At 41.2% G+C, this 20504-nt stretch overlaps 1 long non-coding RNA gene across 1 annotated transcript in view; it reads right to left on the bottom strand.

Annotated features, from left to right (window-relative positions):
- Positions 1-13023: 13023 nt before the first annotated feature.
- The window catches only part of LOC139554445 (uncharacterized), a 51485-nt gene continuing 44004 nt past the window's right edge, over positions 13024-20504 (bottom strand). Inside the window, exon 2 of the long non-coding RNA XR_011670843.1 lies at positions 13024-14370. This is a non-coding gene — a long non-coding RNA (uncharacterized lncRNA). The remainder of the gene's footprint in view (positions 14371-20504) is intronic.

Here is a 20504-nt window from a genome sequence, read left to right as displayed (position 1 = left end):
CCCTCAAATAGAAGGTGACATGCTGTACTATATTTTATCTCAAACCCAAAATGATGGAGTATAGAGAGCTAAATTAAAAGTTTTAGCTTCACTGTCCAAACAAATACGTTGGGGAGTGTATGTCTCTCTTGCAGAATAAAAGGGGATTTAGCCAAATTGAATTTTTAATTTCTATTACACAAACTACCTGTCTATCCCCTTTTTTTTGTCCGATCTTAAAACCTGGTCCTTGTTTTTGTCTGTGGTGACCGACTTAAGCTCAAAAGCTTTGGAGGGGGAATAGCTCAAATAGGTTTGGAAACCTCTGCCATACTGTGACAGTGGTATACAACAGCAGTGCAATTTGACTTGTCGCCACTAGATGACAGAGAAGCTCTAGAAGAGATGGTCAATTAGACTCTAAATAGTTGATTGGTAGCTGATTTAAGACTAGTTAACTTAGGTTGCTGAGTGCCCTGTACAATGGGTTCGTTATGTGACAAAACTATATCTTCAGATAAAGATGGGAAGTAAATGGCTGCATTCCAAACGCATCTGTTCCCTATATAGTGCCTTGCTGTTGACCAAGACCCATAGCTAAAACAATGTTTTAAGTAGTGCGCTATGTAAGAAATAGGGGGCCATTTGGGATGCAAACCATGTCTTTTCTGTTTCTTTGTAACATTATATTTGACTCTTTTTTTTTTTTTATTCAGTGGTGCTCTCAAAAAGTATCTCATGAATAGACCTGGAACCAACTTATTACTGCTGAGCACTATGACCGTGGGATTGAAAATAACCCATTTGGAGAGTTTGAATGGCTTTTACCCCAAAAGTACTTACAGTGTGGGTAAGTTCAGCTGATGACATAAAAACCCTAATAGACCTTACTTAGTCTATTTTAGTCTAACCCTACAATGGCGCAGGTAGATGGTTCTCTTGACAACATGTATATAGTCTTCATATTCCGTTTCTGCTTTTTCTGTAAATGACCTTGGGCAAATGGAGGCGTTAAGATAAAAACATTCTAACATGATTTACTATTTTTGTATTTTTTTTTAGCAGTAGGCCAGTCTACATCCACTGTAGACTAGGTTCCACCCACTGTAACTGTTTGGGGACACATCATTGATGGTCACACCTTGACAATGTTGTTAGGTAAAGTAAAGTGCGAAGTTTCGATAAAACAAAGACTTATGCTAGACCCAAGGTAAACGAACCCCTCAGACACACTAGAATACAGTGTCTAGTGAAAGTCTACACCCCCCTTTGCACAGTTTTCACATGCTGCTGCCTTAAATTTAAATTAAAAAAAATGCAATTTAAAGTGAGAAGAATTCATCTGGGGAAAAAAGACTGCAAAACTCTCCGACTGGATTAGTTCCGTTTGTTACGTGAAACCCTGATAGAACTTGCTGTGACAATTAATTCTACAATGGCACAGGAAGATGGTTTTATAATCTGTGTCATGACTTCCGCCGAAGTCGGTCCCTCTCCTTGTTCGGGCGGCGTTCGGCGGTCGACGTCACCGGTCTTCTAGCCATCGCTGATCCAGCTTTCATTTTCAATTGGTTTTGTCTCTGTTCTCTACACACCTGGTTTTCATTCCCCAATGACATGTTCATGTATTTAACCCTCTGTTTCCCCCATGTTTTTGTGCGTGATTGTTTCTATGTTCATTTCGGTACATGATGGCTGGTTTTTCGACGGGTGCTGTTTTCACCCGGGCGTAATATTGACCGTTTGTTATTGGTCAAGTGTATTTTTTTTCTTTTTTAAATTTTAAATTTTTTAATTTTATATATATTTTTTTTTTTGGGGGGGTGGATCAGCTTAATATTGCGGAAAGAATGTTGTTTCCAATGTAATTGTCTGCATCATTTCCAATCCCCCATATTTTTTTGGGTAAATATATATATCCATTCACGTATGCATACATATACACATATATACATACACATACCTACATAGACATACATACTTTTTTTTAAAGAGTATACCTTTATTATTATTCCCTGCAAACCCTACCACCGATCCCCCAATTGGAGTAAACTGATAAACATTTCTGTTTTTACCTTCAATTTATACATCTTATACACATTTACAGACACAGTCTACTTTATAATAGTTCTCTCTTGTTTGTTCTTAGTCCTTCCTCTATTTCTGTTGTCCATCCAGTTTGATTTCCACTTGTAACTGTGCTATTTCACAATAGCTCCGCACCTATACACATTTCACAGATCCCGTATGCCCTACATTGTTTATCTTGTTATTAGTCCCACCCTTCAGCTCCACTCAACCTTTCCCATCTATCTTCCAACATCATCCATTTCGGATTTTTATTTGCCATATATTTTTCAGCTGTGCTGTGATGCTTCACAAAAGATTTGAATCTTCCTATTCTCATAGCTTCCACGGATTGTAAATTAAAAATAAATTTTTTTGCTAAAATAATTATTATATTATTGATTGATTGACTATGGCTTTTCAAATCCCCCAGTATTGCTATCTGTAGCGTTAGTTCTACGCAAATGTTGCAATTCTTCAACCATTCCTGGACCTGTGACCAAAAACGAGCTACATGCGGACAATACCAAAATAAATGGTCTAATGACTCTGCCTCCTCACAGCAGAATCTACAGAGCTGAGAAGATTGTATCCCCCATATATATAACATTCTATTAGTTGCAAGAATTTTGTACAATAATTTAAATTGAAAAATTCGAAGTTTTGAATCCGGCGTTGTTTTGCGTATCAATTCATAAACCATGTGCCATGGAATGGGTACATCGAAAATCTCTTCCCAACTATTTTGCAATTTATATGGCACAGCTGTAAGTTTTTTGGTCCTTAAATGAAATTGGTATATGTTTTTATTTATCACACTTTTCTTTAACCATTTATGTTCTTTAATATAAGGCCGACATACAAGTTCCTTACTTTTATCCCCTTCCACCTGCCTCTTCCATTTTTGTGGTAATGCTGCAATTAATTGGTTGTAATTTTGGGTAGAGCAGACATTTCCATATGTCTGTGTTAGCTGCATGTGTGACATTACTCCACCAGTCCTATTTATGATATCATTCACAAAAATTATACCTTTTTTAAACATTTCTTCGATAAATACAGTTTTTTTATCAATTACTATATTTGAATTTAACCACAAGATTTGTTGTACTATTTGTTCCGTCCTTTCAGGTGGATTAAACTGAAATTGCAACCAACTTTCTAAGGCTTGTTTAAAAAATAAAGATATTTTGGAGATTATTTCCTTTTCAAGCAACCGAAAGTGAGCAGGTGTAATCTGAATAAAGGGAAAAAGGCCCTTCTTGAACATAGGATGAGACATTCGTACCAATCTACTAGAGAACCAGTTTGGATTTAAGTATAACTTTTGTATGACTGATGCCTTTAGTGAGAGGTCTAATGCTTTAATATTTAATAATTTCTGCCCTCCGAATTCATATTCGTTATATAAATAGGCCCTTTTAATTTTATCTGGCTTGCCGTTCCAAATAAAATTGAATATTTTTTGTTCATATAATTTAAAAAGCAGGTCACTAGGTGTAGGCAAAACCATAAGCAAATAGGTAAACTGTGATATGATTAAAGAGTTAATCAGGGTGATTTTCCCACAAATAGACAGGTATTTTCCTTTCCATGGTAGCAAGATCTTATCTATTTTTGCTAACTTTCTATAAAAATGTATTGGAGTGAGATCATTTCTTTCTTTTGGGATTTGTATACCGAGTATGTCCACATCACCGTCAGACCATTTAATTGGTAAACTACATGGCAATGTAAAATGTGTATTTTTTAGTGATCCAATACGTAATATGGTACATTTATCATAATTTGGTTTTAATCCAGAGAGGATAGCAAATGTATCTAGATCCTCTAAGAGGCCGTGGAGAGATTCTAGTTGTGGTTTTAAAAGAAAACATGAATCATCAGCGTACAATGACACCTTAGTTTTTAGGCCCTGGATTTCTAATCCCTTAATATTAATGTTTGATCTAATTTTAACAGCTAACATTTCGGTGGCAATAATAAATAGATATGCCGATAGTGGACAACCTTGTTTTACTCCTCTAGATAGTTTAAAACTTTCTGAGATGTAGCCATTATTTACTATTTTACACCTAGGGTTACTATACATAATTTTTACCCATTTTATAAGAGATTCCCCAAAATTGAAATATTCTAGGCATTTATATATAAACTCCAGTCGTACTTTATCAAAAGCCTTTTCAAAATCAGCTATGAAAACCAGGCCTGGTGTCCCCGATATTTCATAGTGTTCTATTGTTTCCAGTACTTGCCTTATATTATCTCCAATGTATCGTCCATGTAAAAAACCTGTCTGATTAGGATGAATAATATCTGACAAAACTTTTTTTATTCTATGCGCCAAGCATTTTGCTAGGATTTTTGCATCACAACACTGAAGTGTAAGAGGTCTCCAATTTTTTAAATGGACTGGATCTTTATATATACCACTTGGGTCCTGTTTCAGTAATAATGATATCACACCTTCTTGTTGCGTGTCTGATAATCTATCATTTATATAGGAGTGGTTAAAACAAGCTAATAGTGGTCCTTTGAGTATATAAAAAAAATGTTTGTATACTTCCACTGGTATGCCATCCAGTCCTGGAGTTTTCCCATCCTTAAAGGCCCCAATTGCATCAAGTAGTTCCTCCTCTGTAATTAGGCCTTCACATGAGTCTTTCTGTACAGATGTTAATTTTACATTATTATTAGGGAAAAAATCCATACAATTAGTTTCAGTTAGTGGAGATGGAGGAGCCTGAAACGAAAATATATTCTTAAAGTACTTTACTTCCTCTTTCAAAATATCATTTGGTGAATCATGCGTGACTCCATCATTTGTAACAAGTTTTAATACGTTTTTTTTGGTAGCATTTCTATATTGAAGATTGAAAAAGAATTTGGTGCATTTTTCCCCATATTCCATCCAGTTAGCTTTATTTTTGTAATATATTACACTGGATCTTTCTTGAATAAGTTCCTCCATTTCTTTTTGTTTTTCCTCTAACTTATTCTGTGCCTCTATGGTACCGTTTTTATTGTTATCTAACTGTACTGTTAGTCCTTCAATTTCCTTTGTTAATATGGACTCTTTTGATCGAAATTGCTTTTGTTTTATAGATGAGTACTGAATTGCATGGCCTCTAAAGGCACACTTAAAAGTGTCCCATACAATATGGGGATCTGCTGTACCTATGTTATGTCTAAAAAAGTCAGTTATAAATTCTTCTGTCCTAGTTCTAAACAATTTATCATCTAGTAGGCTTTGATTAAATTTCCAATATCCTCGCCCACGTGGAAATTCTGTAAGAGTAATATATATGCCAATTATGTGATGGTCCGACCGCATTCTGTCCCCTATCAAACACTTTTTAACTTTTGGTGCCAGAGAGAATGATATAAGAAAGTAGTCAAGGCGACTAGCTTGATTAAGCCTCCGCCATGTATATCTCACTAGGTCAGGGTATTTAAGTCTCCATATATCCACTAATTCCAATATATCCATGACATTCCTGATTTCCTTAAGTGCCTGAGGGTGATAGTTTGTAGTGTGATTTCCTTTCCGGTCCATAGAGGTATTTAAGACCGTATTAAAATCTCCCACTATAATAATAGAGTCTAGTGTTGCTTGTAGAGTTGATACATTCTTATATATATTGTCAAAGAAGCTTGGATCATCATTATTCGGACCGTATAGGTTAATAAGCCATATATGTTTATTGTCCAATAACATATTTAAAATAATCCATCTACCTTGAGGATCTGTTTGGACAAGTTGCACATTTGGATCAAAGTTATTATTAATTAAAACCATCACCCCTTTTGAATTTCTTTGCCCATGGGAGAAATATATTTCGCCCCCCCAGTTCTTTTTCCACAAAACTTCATCTAAAACTGTTGAATGGGTTTCCTGTAAACAGTAGATATTATAATCCTTCTCTTTTAGCCAGGTAAATACTGATCGTCTTTTCTTATTATCTGCTAAGCCATTACAATTGTAACTGGCTATACTTATTTCACCACTTACCATAATGAGACACACCTTTCAATTATTTTTATCAAAATATATGTTTGTAAACGTCCTATTAAAAAGTAACATAATGATTGAGTGTCTATATAGTTGTACCATGACATTTGCATCTCCACTAAGCAAACCTCCAATTGGTCCCCACTATTCCACCCGCCAAAAGCCCCCATCTCGAGTTGGGTTGTCATCCCAATGCCCGGCAGACCACCCCCGACCCCCCACATCGCACAGCCCCGGACCGACTGGGATCCATCCTTCGAAAAGTGCACACAGCACCATCCACCGAACCGAAGCAGATCCATTGCCAAATGCATTTCCATCGCCCTCACCTCGATTTTTATTACATATTGCTGTGAATCATCCTCTATAGTCCCTAACATCTTTTACTTCTTCCTTCGCAACAGTTGTGGGATACACACATACACCCACACACATTCAGCCCTTACCCCCACACAACCATAAGCTCACCCTCTCAACAATTGCACCATCCCAGAGCCCAACTCAAGATGGGTCATGATTTACAAATGTACTTGCAGTTGCAGCTGCATGAGAAGGCCTGCAAGACCGCGCAAAAAATGAGCATAAATGTAGAGATTTATTTACCATTGTCACATCCTAGATGATGGAGGTCAAATGTACACCTTCTTCCTGAAACACCCACAATACGGTCATCCATTTTGACCATGTTCCCAAGCCTCTCCATGCAGTCCGATTGGTTTCGTGCCACCAGGGCCACAATAATATACCCCCTCTCTGAATGTCCGAGTGTGACCCCCTCCCCATGGGTTACTGCAGCTAGTGTTGCCAGCACTGCCACTGCCTGGGTGGGGGCACCCCACCGGAATCCCCACCGGCTAGGTACAAGGTCATCAAGGTTCTCATTAGCAGCTTTGAGAATTTCCTTGTTTATTATGCTCTCCCTTTAGGGGGCTTTGGCTTTGCAGGACCAACCCTGCCAAGCAGGCTCAGAATCTTGAGGGGGCAGTGCTGCTCTTGGTCCCTGACCTCATTTTGGCTGCATACAGACCGCATACAGCATGCACATAAAACAGTTAGGGACTTCTCCTTAGTATCTGGGCTATTCATGTGGGTGTCTAGGGTATAGGGCCATGGACCGTACCATTAAAATAGGATAATAAATAATTAGATATAATTTATTTTAAAAATGTAGTTCCCCATGATAGGACAATAAATAAATAAGACGTGTAATTCATTATAAAAGTATATCCATCATCTGAACAACATTGAAAGCCCTCTCATACCCGGCCCACAGCAATACACTGGCTCTGGGATATGCAACTATTTCATTACTCACTCACTCAACTTTTCAAACATAACAAATAAAAATAAACACACACCACACCATCCACACATACTGTGCCTTCTGTTTACTTAGTTTTTATCTTCACTATATAGAAATAGTGCTTGTGTTCAATTAGTTATATGTGAAGATTTATAGAAAAGCTATATTTTGTATTGTATTGTTACAATCAGTAACCGGGCTTGAATTGTGTTTATTTTCCTCATCTATGAGAACTTTGTAATTTTTAAAATAACCATGGAGTAATCTTTGTGTCTCTGAACAACTGGTTATCAATATATAGTTTATCAACGACGAGAGCTACTCGTTTCGCTTTTAATCTATTTTCTTTGAAAATTGGATACAGAACTTTGCGCCGTTCTGCAATTTCTTTCGGAAACTGATCATTCATGCCAATTTTGGTCCCAGCAAGTCTTTTACCCAGGCTTTTAACCATTATTTTATCTTTAAATGAAGCATATTTGGCAACGATTGGGCGTTCGTACCTCTGCCCTCTCTGTCCGAGGCGGTGTACACGTTCAAGTTGGATCTTATCGATAACTTCGCGCGGTATCTGAAGCGCTGCAAAAAGGAACTCTCTAACTACAGATTCAGGAACCTCTCCTTCTTTCTCTTGGATACCTGTAAGTACCAAATTCTCTCTCATGGATCTAGTTTGTATGTCCAGTAAGCATTCCTTCAGAACGTTGTTCTCCTTTTTAAATTCATTCATTTCGGTTTCAATCTTATTGACCGTCCCTCTTAGCGCGTGTGATTCCTTCTCCAAAGCCGCAGCTTTTTCATCACTCATCTCTAGGCTTGCCTTCAACTCTTTTATATCTTTACTAACTAATTCAAGTATACCCAGTTTGTCATTTATTGATTTTAACAGATCGGTTTCGACCTTTACCATTGCCGGTGTTGAGAATATTAGATCATCCGTGTAGGTTGAGGAGTCACGTTTTCGTTTTTGATTCGGTTCCCCTGTCTTATTCTCCGTCATGTTTGGGTGTTGCTTGTTTTCGTAATATTTGTCGATAAATGTCTCTAGTCTTAGGATTTGTTTTGTGTTATTATCCAGATTGAAGGTTATCACCCACCAGATTATTTAGTGCTAATATTTTAGTCTAATTTAGCAGATATTTCGAATATTATGTTTTATCTTGAGGTGCTCTACATAACTTCGTTCAGTCCGCCATTACCTTTACGTTACCTTTACGTCCGCCGTCTACGTCCTACTGTCAGCTTAGCTGCCTAATCAAGTGTATTTGTTACCTTGTGCCTTTATTTTTGAGTAAAGTACGTTGCTCATTCATGTTGCTCTCCTGCGCCTGACTTCATGCACCAGCTACACTCACCTTCTGACAATCTGACTGTTCTCCGTATTCCATTTCAGCTTTTTCTGTGAATGACTTTGAGCAAACGGAGGGTCACCACTTTTAAACATTCAAGAATTTTCATGCAAACGGTATAGGCTACTTTCTTAGAATACCGTGGAATACAGTCTTTGAGAGTGCATGAAAGTAGCGTACAGGGGTCATCTTCCTGTCAACTGTCTTTCTGCCACGTACTGTATGCCTGGGGAAGACACTGATGGTTCCAACAGGCGCTACATGTTACCAAGGAGACATGTACTGCCAGCCTGCCCATACTAGTCCCTCTAATGGTCCACACTGCATTAGCGGCTAGGAGATGTCTAATTTGTTTCATTTCCTTCTCCCTTTGTGAATACGTCCATTTATTTCCTTTACACAAAGACATTTTTTCACACTGCAGCTCCAAAACCCTCCATGGGCATTACTCTTTGATGAGATACTTCCTGTGTGTTACTGGTGTTGGAGGAAATGCAGCAATAGCAGGGGTCCAAATCAAAACAGCAATAGATGTGAGATGTGATTACATGACTTGACCTAATAAGGCTTTTAACTCGTCTAACGCTTACTCACAAGCTTTTTTCAATCTTATTTGTCAACAGGTGACGAAAATAATTTAAAAGGTCCACTGCGATTGAATATATCTCATTCCAATCTTATCTAGCCTATTCTATTCAGCAGGCTAGATATAGGACAACTCAGAGGATGTGTACGTATGGGTTGCTATAGTGTACAGTAATCTGATATGATGTCCGACATGTACAGTAGATGGAACAGATTTGAATTAATTCAGAGTTGTCTAGGCTAGATCACACAATATGCAGGTTTTCATTCCATCCAGTCTCCAACCCCCGAATTAATAAGAATTTACCTATAACTTAAATGAACCCATGCCCATTTACAGCCCAGGGAAAAATCTTCTGATACCACTGCTATCAATGCTGTTTATGTTGCACAGACAAGGACTTTGAACAGGCCATGGAACATAGTGAATGCAGATTAGAACTCCCTGGCTGGCGCTCAAGGGCGCCAGGCTCCCCAGCATTGCGCACTCTTGCCACCATCTTTACACACACCTGCCTTCACCCCGTTACGCGCATCAGCGATTATTGGATTCACCTGGACTCTATCATCTCTGTCATTACCTTCCCTATATACAGTTGAAGTCGGAAGTTTACATACACTAAGGTTGGAGTCATTAAAACTCATTTTTCAACCACTCCACACATTTCTTGTTAACAAACTATAGTTTTGCCAAGGACATCTACTTTCTGCATGAGAGTAGTAACTTTTCAAAAAATTGTTTACAGACAGATTATTTCACTTATTCACTTATTTCACACTGTATCACAATTCCAGTGGGTCAGACGTTACATACACTAAGTTGACTGTGCCTATAAACAGCTTGGTAAATTCCAGAAAATGATGTCATGGCTTTAGAAGCTTCTTTTTTGCTTGACATCATGGGAATATCTAAAGAAATCAGCCAAGACCTCAAAAAACAATAGTACGCAAGTATAAACATCATGGGACCACGCAGCCGTCATACTGCTCAGGAAGGAGAGCTAGAGATGAACGTACTTTGGTGCGACAAGTGCGAATCAATCCCAGAACAATGGCAAAGGACCTTGTGAAGATGCTGGAGGAAACAGGTACAAAAGTATATATATCCACAGTAAAACGAGTCCTGTATCGACATAACCTGAAAGGCCGCTCAGCAAGGAAAAAGCGGGAGAATTGCAAGCCGAAGAACACCGTCCCAACCGTGAAGCACGGGGGTGGCAGCGTCATGTTGTGGGGGTGCTTTGCTGCAGGAGGGACTGGTGCCCTTCACAAAATAGATGGCATCATGAGAGAGAAAATTATGTGGATATATTGAAGCAGCATCTCAAGACATCAGCAAGCAACATCTCAAGCTTGGTCACAAATGGGTCTTCCAAATGGACAATGTCCCCAAGCATTCTTCCAAAGTTGTGGCAAAACAGCTTAAGGACAACAAAGTCAAGGTATTGGACTGGCCATCACAAAGCCCTGACAAGGAGGCCTACAAACCTGACTCAGTTACCCCAGCCAGCTCTGTCAGGAGGAATGGGCCACAATTCATCCAACTTATTGTGGGAAGCTTGTGGAAGGCTATGCAAAACTTTTGACCCAAGTTAAACAATTTAAAGGCAATGCTACCAAATACTAATTGAGTGTATGTAAACGTCTGACCCACTGGGAATGTGATGAACGAAATAAAAGCTGAAATAAATCATTCTCTCTACTATTATTCTGACATTTCACATTATTAAAATAAGGTGGTGATCCTAACTGACCTAAGACAGGGAATTTGTACTAGGATTAAATGTCAGGAATTGTGCTAAAACGGAGTTTAAAGTATTTGGCTAAGGTGTATGTAAACTTCCGACTTCAACTGTATGTCTGGTTCACCGCTCTGTTCCCTGCTTCAGCATTGATTGTCAAATGTTCTTGTATACCAGTGTGCTGACGCTGTTCCTGTTTCATTCCATGTCTGTTCCAATTAAATGTTTGACTCCCCGTACCTGCTTCTCTACTCCAGCGTCGGTCCTTACACAGCTGGCATTCTCCTTTCCTTTATGTGGCTCATTTTCAGCACACCACCCACCTCATCCATGTTTCCATCGCTCTGGGTATTCATCGTCACCTTGTGTAAGTGACACATCAGCAAGGATACACAGGCACTTGCGTCATCTCACACCAGTTGTGAACTTGATGCAAACAATGGCAAATACATTTTTCTTGATGGAATGTTACTCGTTTGACTTAGTTTCCGGTGGCTTCTGCTGTAGGGTTGCTGTTACCGGAGGTTCCCCTTTGTGACACACCACTGAAATAGAACAGCCCTCCATGTGCTCGCCAGAGGTAGCCTGACTGCCATTAGGTACCGAGATGAGATCCTCAGAGCCCTTGTGAGACCATATGCTGACACATGCACATTTGTGACCTGCTGGAGGTCATTTTGCAGGGCTCTGGCAGTGCTCCTCCTTGCACAAAGGCGGAGGTAGCGGTCCTGCTGCTGGGTTGTTGCCCTCCTACGGCCTCCTCCACGTCTCCTGATGTACTGGCCTGTCTCCTGGTAGCGCCTCCATGCTCTGGACACTACGCTGACAGACACAGCAAACCTTCTTGCCACAGCTCGCATTGATGTGCCATCCTGGATGAGCTGCACTACCTGAGCCACTTGTGTGGGTTGTAGACTCCGTCTCATGCTACCACTAGAGTGAGAGCACCGCCAGCATTCAAAAGTGACCAAAACATCAGCCAGGAAGCATAGGAACTGAGAAGTGGTCTGTGGTCACCACCTGCAGAATCACTCCTTTATTGGGGGTGTCTTGCTAATTGCCTATAATTTCCACCTTTTGTCTATTCCATTTGCACAACAGCATGTGCAATTTATTGTCAATCAGTGTTGCTTCCTAAGTGGACAGTTTGATTTCACAGAAGTGTGATTGACTTAGAGTTACATTGTGTTGTTTAAGTGTTCCCTTTATTTTTTTGAGCAATGTATATACTCGGAATCCATGATGACAGATTATTGGCTGGACATCCTTTGTGTGGTGGACCATTCTTGTTACACACGGGAAACTGTTGAGAGTGGAAAACCCCAGCATCGTTGCAGTTCTTGACACAAACCAGTGCGCCCGGCACCTACTGTACTACCATAAACCCTTATATTTGTCTTGCCCATTCACCCTCTGAATGGCACACGTACACAATCCATGTCTCAAGGCTTAACAATCCTCCTTTAACCCGTCTTCTCCCCTTCATCTACACTGATTTGAAGTGAATTTAACAGATATCAATGAGGGATCATAGCTTTCACCTGGATTCACCTGGTCAGTCTGTGTCATGGAATAGAGCAGGTGTTCTTAATGTTTTTTTTATACTGTCTATAGTCTGTACTGTTTCTCACGTACACTCAACGCTTGATTGCATTATTTTCACAATATGACTGCAATGGAAGATATTTTCCATCCCATGACTTTGGTCATGTTCCTCATCATACCTTGATGAATGTTGGAGAGGATCTTCCACATACCCACTCAATCTTCATCAAAGCATTATTCAGATCTTAGCACAGGCACTTGATCTGTTAAATGTATGGTTATTGTTGATATTCAGAGAGAAACGTTGAAATCGGACTAAATTGTTTAAAACATCTGCAGCTGTATAATGCGCATCACATTGTCATTGAGTAAAGTGTGTCATGTTCAACAGAGTCCTCCAGAATCGGAGGTGGTTTTAAAAATCCAGCTTTTGTCAGTAGGTCTAATTTGTCATTTTACTGTATTTATGGACTCATTGAATATGACATGAAAACATACATTATTTTAGATGTTATGGAATAACAGATTTTTAATTAACAGATGTGTCTCGGATTAAGTGTTTTTACCCTGACAAACTGTCACCCTGACTAAATTTCCCTTGAAAGGCCATTGAAGTACCTCAGCACAGATGGCATCCAGTACCTTAGAAAGTCTGTGTATTTGTATGTCATTATCATCAGCAAATCTCCAAGAAATTGTCATGATGGACATTGCCATTTTCCAACTATGTACTGCATATTTAATTATACATTTGGATGTAAGCCTGAGGTAGAATGTGCTCTTCTGATCTTAAAATTCATGGGTTGGTCACAGACATGAAAGTGCCACTAGCTTACACTGGGTGGCAGTAATGAGATGAAAGTTGAATAACTAAGCAAGTTCACAGACGAGTTTCTTCCATTCCTGTATGTGTTTGGAACCTAGAGGGGATTTTTTGTTGTTGTTACAACAAAGGCTCTTTTTATTTGATAAAAACTAGTCTAGTAGAGATTGCCTAATGAGCTTTGTAGAAGTAGGTGAATAACCCCGTAACCTGGCCCCTTGTCTATACAAAATTGTGGGGGAGAGTGTTCTTTGTTGTGATGTCAAAAGTCTACCAGACTAAATGCTCTGTGGAGACAGCACTGTTATGTTCAGTAAGCTGCAAATGAGCTCTATAGTCAATTGCTTTGCTCTTGCAAATACCTCAGAGCAATTCAACTTTCAAAACTGTCTTGAGAAATGATAGTGCTTTGCAGTTGATATGCCTCAATTCCACGCAGTCTTCTTCAATGCATCTTTTTCAACCAATCATCAAACCCTTGATTTATGGAATAAGGTGTTTTAGTACAAGGCTGGAACAACCCCCCACTTCTCAGACGGTTTAAACACACGCCTTTGCAATGTCAGGGAAAAGTGATTGCATTATATTCGACATGTATAATGCAATGAGCAGGATGAATTCAAAGACAAATCATCCAAGCCAAGCAATTGATCTCATTCCTGTGTTTGCATGCGCACTAAGTGCTTTGACTGGTGAGTCCGTGAATGCATGTTCTTTCAGGCTGCACGATTCGGATCAACATGTTTGACCTACTGGGAACAAATAACCTCGAACACCTAACTAACCCTTGTTACTTCTTCAGCATACATCAATATGTAGAGAGAGAAGTTGCTAGTTGAGATGATGACTGGCTCTCGCTGGTCTCTTACACACCCACGGTCTAGTCTCAGCCTCAGAGAGTGGCAGGAGCTGGCTGCTGTCCCCATGGCAACAGGTTTCGAACTCCATCAGCATAACCGGATTTCCTGAGAATACAGAGGGAGGGAGAGGGAGGTGGGGAGAAAGAGAATAGGCTAGCAAAGTCCCACCAAGTTTCTGAAAGAGGTTTCTGAGGTGCCCTGTTCGACCAAAAGCACTTCTGACTTTCAGTGAACCTGACCCAGCTTCCAACAGTTATATCACTGCATAAGTGTTAAGTGTTAGTGCATTAGTGCTAAGTGGATAATGGCAAAAAACAATTGGAGGGCCCAGTGCAATGCTAGGTGATTACTGAAAAAGTGCAAACGCCCAATGTCTTCAATCTGCATTCCATTCATTAATGGATGGGCGTAACAATATAATTGCGCACATTGTTGAGCTTAAACCCTGCACTGTTCAGCACATTGTCAATGGGTGAATCATGATTCCGGGACGTAAGCAAAGCTCTATACTTTCCCTTTTCCATTCAGGGCTGAGCCTTAAGACTTCCATGTGTACCTGAGTTAATAATGGGTATCAGGGGTTGAATGAGATCAGCCTTCAGAGTCTGACTCAGACTGTCTATTCACTGTAATGGCACTCAGTCCGGAGACGGAACAGGTAGACCAATTTAAGAAACGCTGTGAGGTCATTTGCTCACTCATTAGCACACTGGTTTCCTCAGGTTGACAACCGGCCTGTTAATTCGGGGTACAATTTTCACAATGGAGGTGGAGCGTCATTTAAAGCGGGGCTATTTCCGTCCCTGTTCGTTGTTGTGTGCTAGCCTGGGCCGTCACAGTTTGGACAAGATTCCTTAGTCCTTGTGTAATGACTCCACCATGGTTCCACCATTGAGACATATTGCCATCTGTGTGCACACGTAACAGTCGGTGCCTAAGGGTTATTTCTGGTACCCACCCACCCCAATCTGTAGGACAGAGAACCATGAATAATTCGCGTGGGCACCCCATTGGGCTGAGCCCATTCAGACAGGAACTTCTTGGCAAGGGCGTGCGTGAAAAAATACCCCCCATTTAGCTTAATTAACACGTAGCTCCAGCGACCAAAAATAGTTAGGCTACAATCACCAGTGTCTATTTCTTCTGCACCCAACACAGCAAAAGGCACCTGTTCCCGAAATCAACAATTGAGAAATTTTCTGATTGCTTAAACCAACAATGGTAGTAATGATAGAAAAATACACTTGTTAACTCATAATACACAAACAAGGGCTTATTCATATGGGGTATAATGGGTTTTGTTTAGAGCCATTTCATTGTTTGGTGTCGTCTGGCTTACACCTAACTCTCAAAGTCCTCCAGAGTCTGGAATAGCTCTATTTGATGTTGTTGGCACATAATGTCTATAATGAAATGGGCTGTGCTTTTACTGGTTGGCTGTCCTCTTTCTCACTCACCCATACGCACAGCCACATAGCCCCAAGCACCGCCCCTTTCCATTACAACAATTGGAATTTAAAATCCAAACAATAAGACTTCTCAACCCCCAAGGAAAAAAGTACTTTTGAGACAACCAATCAAACCCGTATCTCAATTTCTAATATTTTTTTACCCCTTTTTCTCCCCAATTTAATGGTATCCAATTGTCTTATCACTGCGACTCTCGTATGGACTCGGGAGAGGCGAAGGTCGAGAGCCCGTGCGTCCTCCAAAACACAACCCAGCCAAGCCGCACTGCTTCTTGACACAATGCCTGCTTAACCCGGAAGCCAGGCGCACCAATGTGTCGGAGGAAACACCGTACACCTGGCTACCGTGTCAGCGAGCATTGTGCCCGACCCGCCACAGTAGTCGCTAGAGCGCGATGGGACAAGAACATTCCTGCCAGCCGAACCCGGACGACGATGGGTCAATTGTGCGCCGTCCCATGGGTCTACCTGTGGATCTCTAGTTGCACAGTTGCACAGTGCCTTAGACCACTGCGCCACTCGGGAGGACCCGTAGCTCAATTTCTGAGTGAATATTGCAACAACCAGCTCCAAGACCAGTGTGTCACAGCTCTCCCTGCACTGTTAGTCACAGTTGTTGAGTCAGCCAGGCTAATATTCCACCAACAGCCTATGTAAATTGACCATGGACTTGGTATTACATAATTGTACTCAAAAGCAACCTGGCACCAGTTTTACCTCTTCTTTAGTTTACTATTCATACAATGTTCGGTTCTCTATCAGACAATACTAATGTCCAGTCCCTGTTAGTCCACTGCTCAAAACTTTTTCCCTCTGCTGTCACCAAATGAAATCACATTTTATATGTCACATGATTTGTAAACAATAGGTGTAGACTAACAGTGAAATGCTTACTTACCTGTCCTTTTCAAGCAATGCAGAGTGAAAATATTGAATAAATATAGAAATAGTGACACGAGGAATAATATTCACACAGTGAATAACGAATAACCATAACGAGTAAAAATAACATACGTATGAGTCCCGAGTCGATGTGCAGGGGTAACAGGTAATTGAGGTAGCTACAGTATGTACATATAGGTAGGGGTAAAGTGACTTGGCAAGAGGATAGATAATATACCGCTGTAGCAGCAGTGTATGTGGAGCAGAAGCAGCAGCATATGTGGTGAGTGTGCAACTGTGTGTGTGTGTGTGTGTGTGGTCAGCATGCATGTGTGCCCATGTTATGTGTGTGTGGGCAAGTGTTTGGATGTCAGTGTAAGTATGTGTGTGTGTGTGTGTGTGTGTGTGTGTGGCGTCAGCATGCATGTGTGCTCATGTTATGTGTGTGTGGGCAAGTGTTTGGATGTCAGTGTAAGTGTGTGTGTGTGTGGCGTCAGCATGCATGTGTGCCCATGTTATGTGTGTGTGGGCAAGTGTTTGGATGTCAGTGTAAGTATGTGTGTGTGTGTGTGTGTGTGGCGTCAGCATGCATGTGTGCCATGTTATGTGTGTGTGGGCAAGTGTTTGGATGTCAGTGTGTGTGTGTGTGTGTGTGTGTGTGTGTGTGTGTGGCGTCAGCATGCATGTGTGCCCATGTTATGTGTGTGTGGGCAAGTGTTTGGATGTCAGTGTAAGTATGTGTGAGTGTGTGGGTAGTCCAGTGTGTGTGCATAGAGTCAGTGGAAGAGAGTTAGTTAAAAGAAGGGTCAATGCAGGTAGCCATTTGATTAGCAGTCTTATGGCTAGAAGCGGTTCAGGGTCCTGTTGGTTCCAGACTTGGTGCACGCTAGTACTTCTTGCTGTGCGGTAGCAGATAGAATAGTCTGTGGCTTGGGTGGCTGAAGTCTTTGACATTTTTTGGGGCCTTCCTCTGGCACCACCTGGTAGGGAAAGGGGATACCTCGCCAGTTACACAACTGAATGCATTCAACCGAAATGTGTCTTCCGCATTTAACCCAACCGCTCTGAATCAGAGAGGTGCCATATGCTGACACATGCACATTTGTGGCCTGCTGGAGGTCATTTTGCAGGGCTCTGGCAGTGCTCCTCCTTGCACAAAGGCGGAGGTAGCGGTCCTGCTGCTGGGTTGTTGCCCTCCTACGCCCTCCTCCACGTCTCCTGATGTACTGGCCGGTCTCCTGGTAGCGCCTCCATGCTCTGGACACTACGCTGACAGACACAGCAAACCTTCTTGCCACAGCTTGCATTGATGTGCCATCCTGGATGAGCTGCACTACCTGAGCCACTTGTGTGGGTTGTAGACTCCGTCTCATGCTACCACTAGAAGTGACCAAAACATCAGCCAGGAAGCATAGGAACTGAGAAGTGGTCTGTGGTCACCACCTGCAGAACCACTCCTTTATTGGGGGTGTCTTGCTAATTGCCTATAATTTCCACCTTTTGTCTATTCCATTTGCACAACAGCATGTGAAATTGATTGTCAATCAGTGTTGGTTCCTAAGTGGACAGTTTGATTTCACAGAAGTGTGATTGACTTGGAGTTACATTGTGTTGTTTAAGTGTTCCCTTTATTTTTTTGAGCAGTGTATATTGGTATATATATATACTGTGTATCCATGTTCTCGTTCAGTCACGACTCTTAGAAACATAGGATATTACAGTTTTTCAGGTCTCTTTGATAAGATAGTCTCGAACGGAGCTCATCCAGTTTGTTTTCCAGTGATTGCACTTTCGCCAGTAGAACAGAGGCCAATGGCAGTCTATTTGCTCGCAGACGTACAGTAGTGTCGTCAGGGTGCTGGCTCGACTGCCTCTCTTTCGCCTCCGCTTCCTCCTTTCGCGTCCCGGGCATTAGGGCCTGGTCAAGAGTAAGCAGAACGTCAAAAGCTGGCAACTCATTGAAGTCTAAATGTTTGTCCAAATCAAGGTTAGTGATCACTGTTCTGATCTACAGAAGCTGTTTTCAGTCATAGGAAATTATGTTGGAGACGTCGCGTACAAAAAAAGTTAAGATCAGCATGAAAAATACACACAGAATAGCAGAATTGGTGGCAGAAACAGTAATACAGCTGTTATCCACAGCAGCGCCATCAGCAACCAGACATCAGCGAACAGACACACATCACCTCACAAAAATACAATAACGTCCCACACCCATCAACCCACCAAAAGACAGAAGTGTCACTACTGTAAACACAGAGTCTTACAAAGAAGTCTTGTTTTGTGGGAAGTGTGCAGTCAGAGCAACCCACCAGTAGTAGAACCTCCCCCTGTTTAGTCTGTTGTTTGGATAAGAAAGAGTGTGAATGGCAGGAAGAAAAAGGCAGACATGTCAGCGCCATCAGAGGAACAACTGTTGATTCATAAACGATCCCATATCAAGTGCCGAGAACATTTACTTTGATGTTCCAGCCGTCATCTTTTGTCAAGAAAAACCATGCTCATATCATATACCGGCAATCCAAGCATGGTTTGTCTTGACAAAAGACGAGCGATTTGCGCGATAAACGATTGAAGTGAAAAGTGTTTGCGTTTAAGTTTAAAAGGTTGCTCGACAGTGAGAGTGCATTCGTGAATGGAGCAGTAAATGTGTGTTGTATTTGAACAACCTTAAAGAGTCGGGTGAGTGTTTCTATGACAACGTGGGTAAAGATTCAAGTTCATTAGAATGCAGTTTGAGTACCATACTTAGGCCTCATTCACCTGAGACATGCGGGAAGAGACGGGTTGTCTGCTGTGTCACAAATGGCACCAGGCGACACCAGCTGATCAAAGTCTGTTGATCAAAGTCTGTGTAATTAATTAACAAACGTCTCGGGACTTCTTAGGTCGTCTGTGTCCACAATTTGTTTAATTGGAGATCCAGCCAGGCATAGTGTGATAAGAATATTGTAAACCGCTATGGCACTGTCATGTCGAATTGCAGTAGGTAAAGTAGGTAAAGAACGAGTAATACAGTAGGTAAAGAACGAGCAATATGGACTTTTAAGGGCAATTTATTTGCCTTCCATTTTGGGATTTATATTAGCCTACAACATTCCAGCATATCACACCTGCATGGAAGGACATCATATAGGCACTGCTGTTAGTTTGACAATACGGTGCATTTGGAAAGTAACCAGACCTCTTTGACTTTTTCCACATTTTGTTATTCTAAAATGGATTAAATAGTTTCCCCCCTCATCAATCTACACACAATACCCCATAATGGCAATGCAAAAACAGGTTTTTAGAAATGGTTGCAAATTCTGATACTGAAATGATTTGTTTTGGACTCTACACTATGGAGAGTTCCCTGAAGACTGTTGGTTCCAGACAGAATATATACTGAAAAAAATAACACAACATGCAACAATTTCATCAATTTTACTGAGTTACAGTTCATATAATGAAATCAGTCAATTGAAATGAATTCAGTTGGCACTAATCTATTGATTTCACATGACTGGGCAGGGGCTCAGCCATGGGTGGGCCTGGGAGGGCATAGGCCCACCCACATGGGAGCCAGGCCAACCCACTGGGGAGCCAGGCCCAGCAAATCAGACTGAGGTTTTCCCCACAAAAGGGCTTTATCACAGACATAAATACTCCTCAGTTTCATCAGCTGTCCGGGTGGCTGGTCTCAGACGATCCCGCAGGGGAGGAAGCTGGATGTGGAAGTGGAGGTCCTGGGCTGGGGTGGTTACACATGGTCTGTGGTTGGGAGGCCGGTTGGAAGTACTGCCAAATACAACTTTGGAGGCGACTTATGATAGTGAAATGAACATTAAACTCCATGGCAACAGCTCTGGTGGACATTCTTGCAGTCAGCATGCCAACTGCACGCTC

Source organism: Salvelinus alpinus, chromosome 26 (assembly GCF_045679555.1).
Source record: "Salvelinus alpinus chromosome 26, SLU_Salpinus.1, whole genome shotgun sequence".
Lineage (NCBI taxonomy): Eukaryota > Metazoa > Chordata > Actinopteri > Salmoniformes > Salmonidae > Salvelinus > Salvelinus alpinus.
This window is presented reverse-complemented; position numbering and strand designations above follow the sequence as displayed.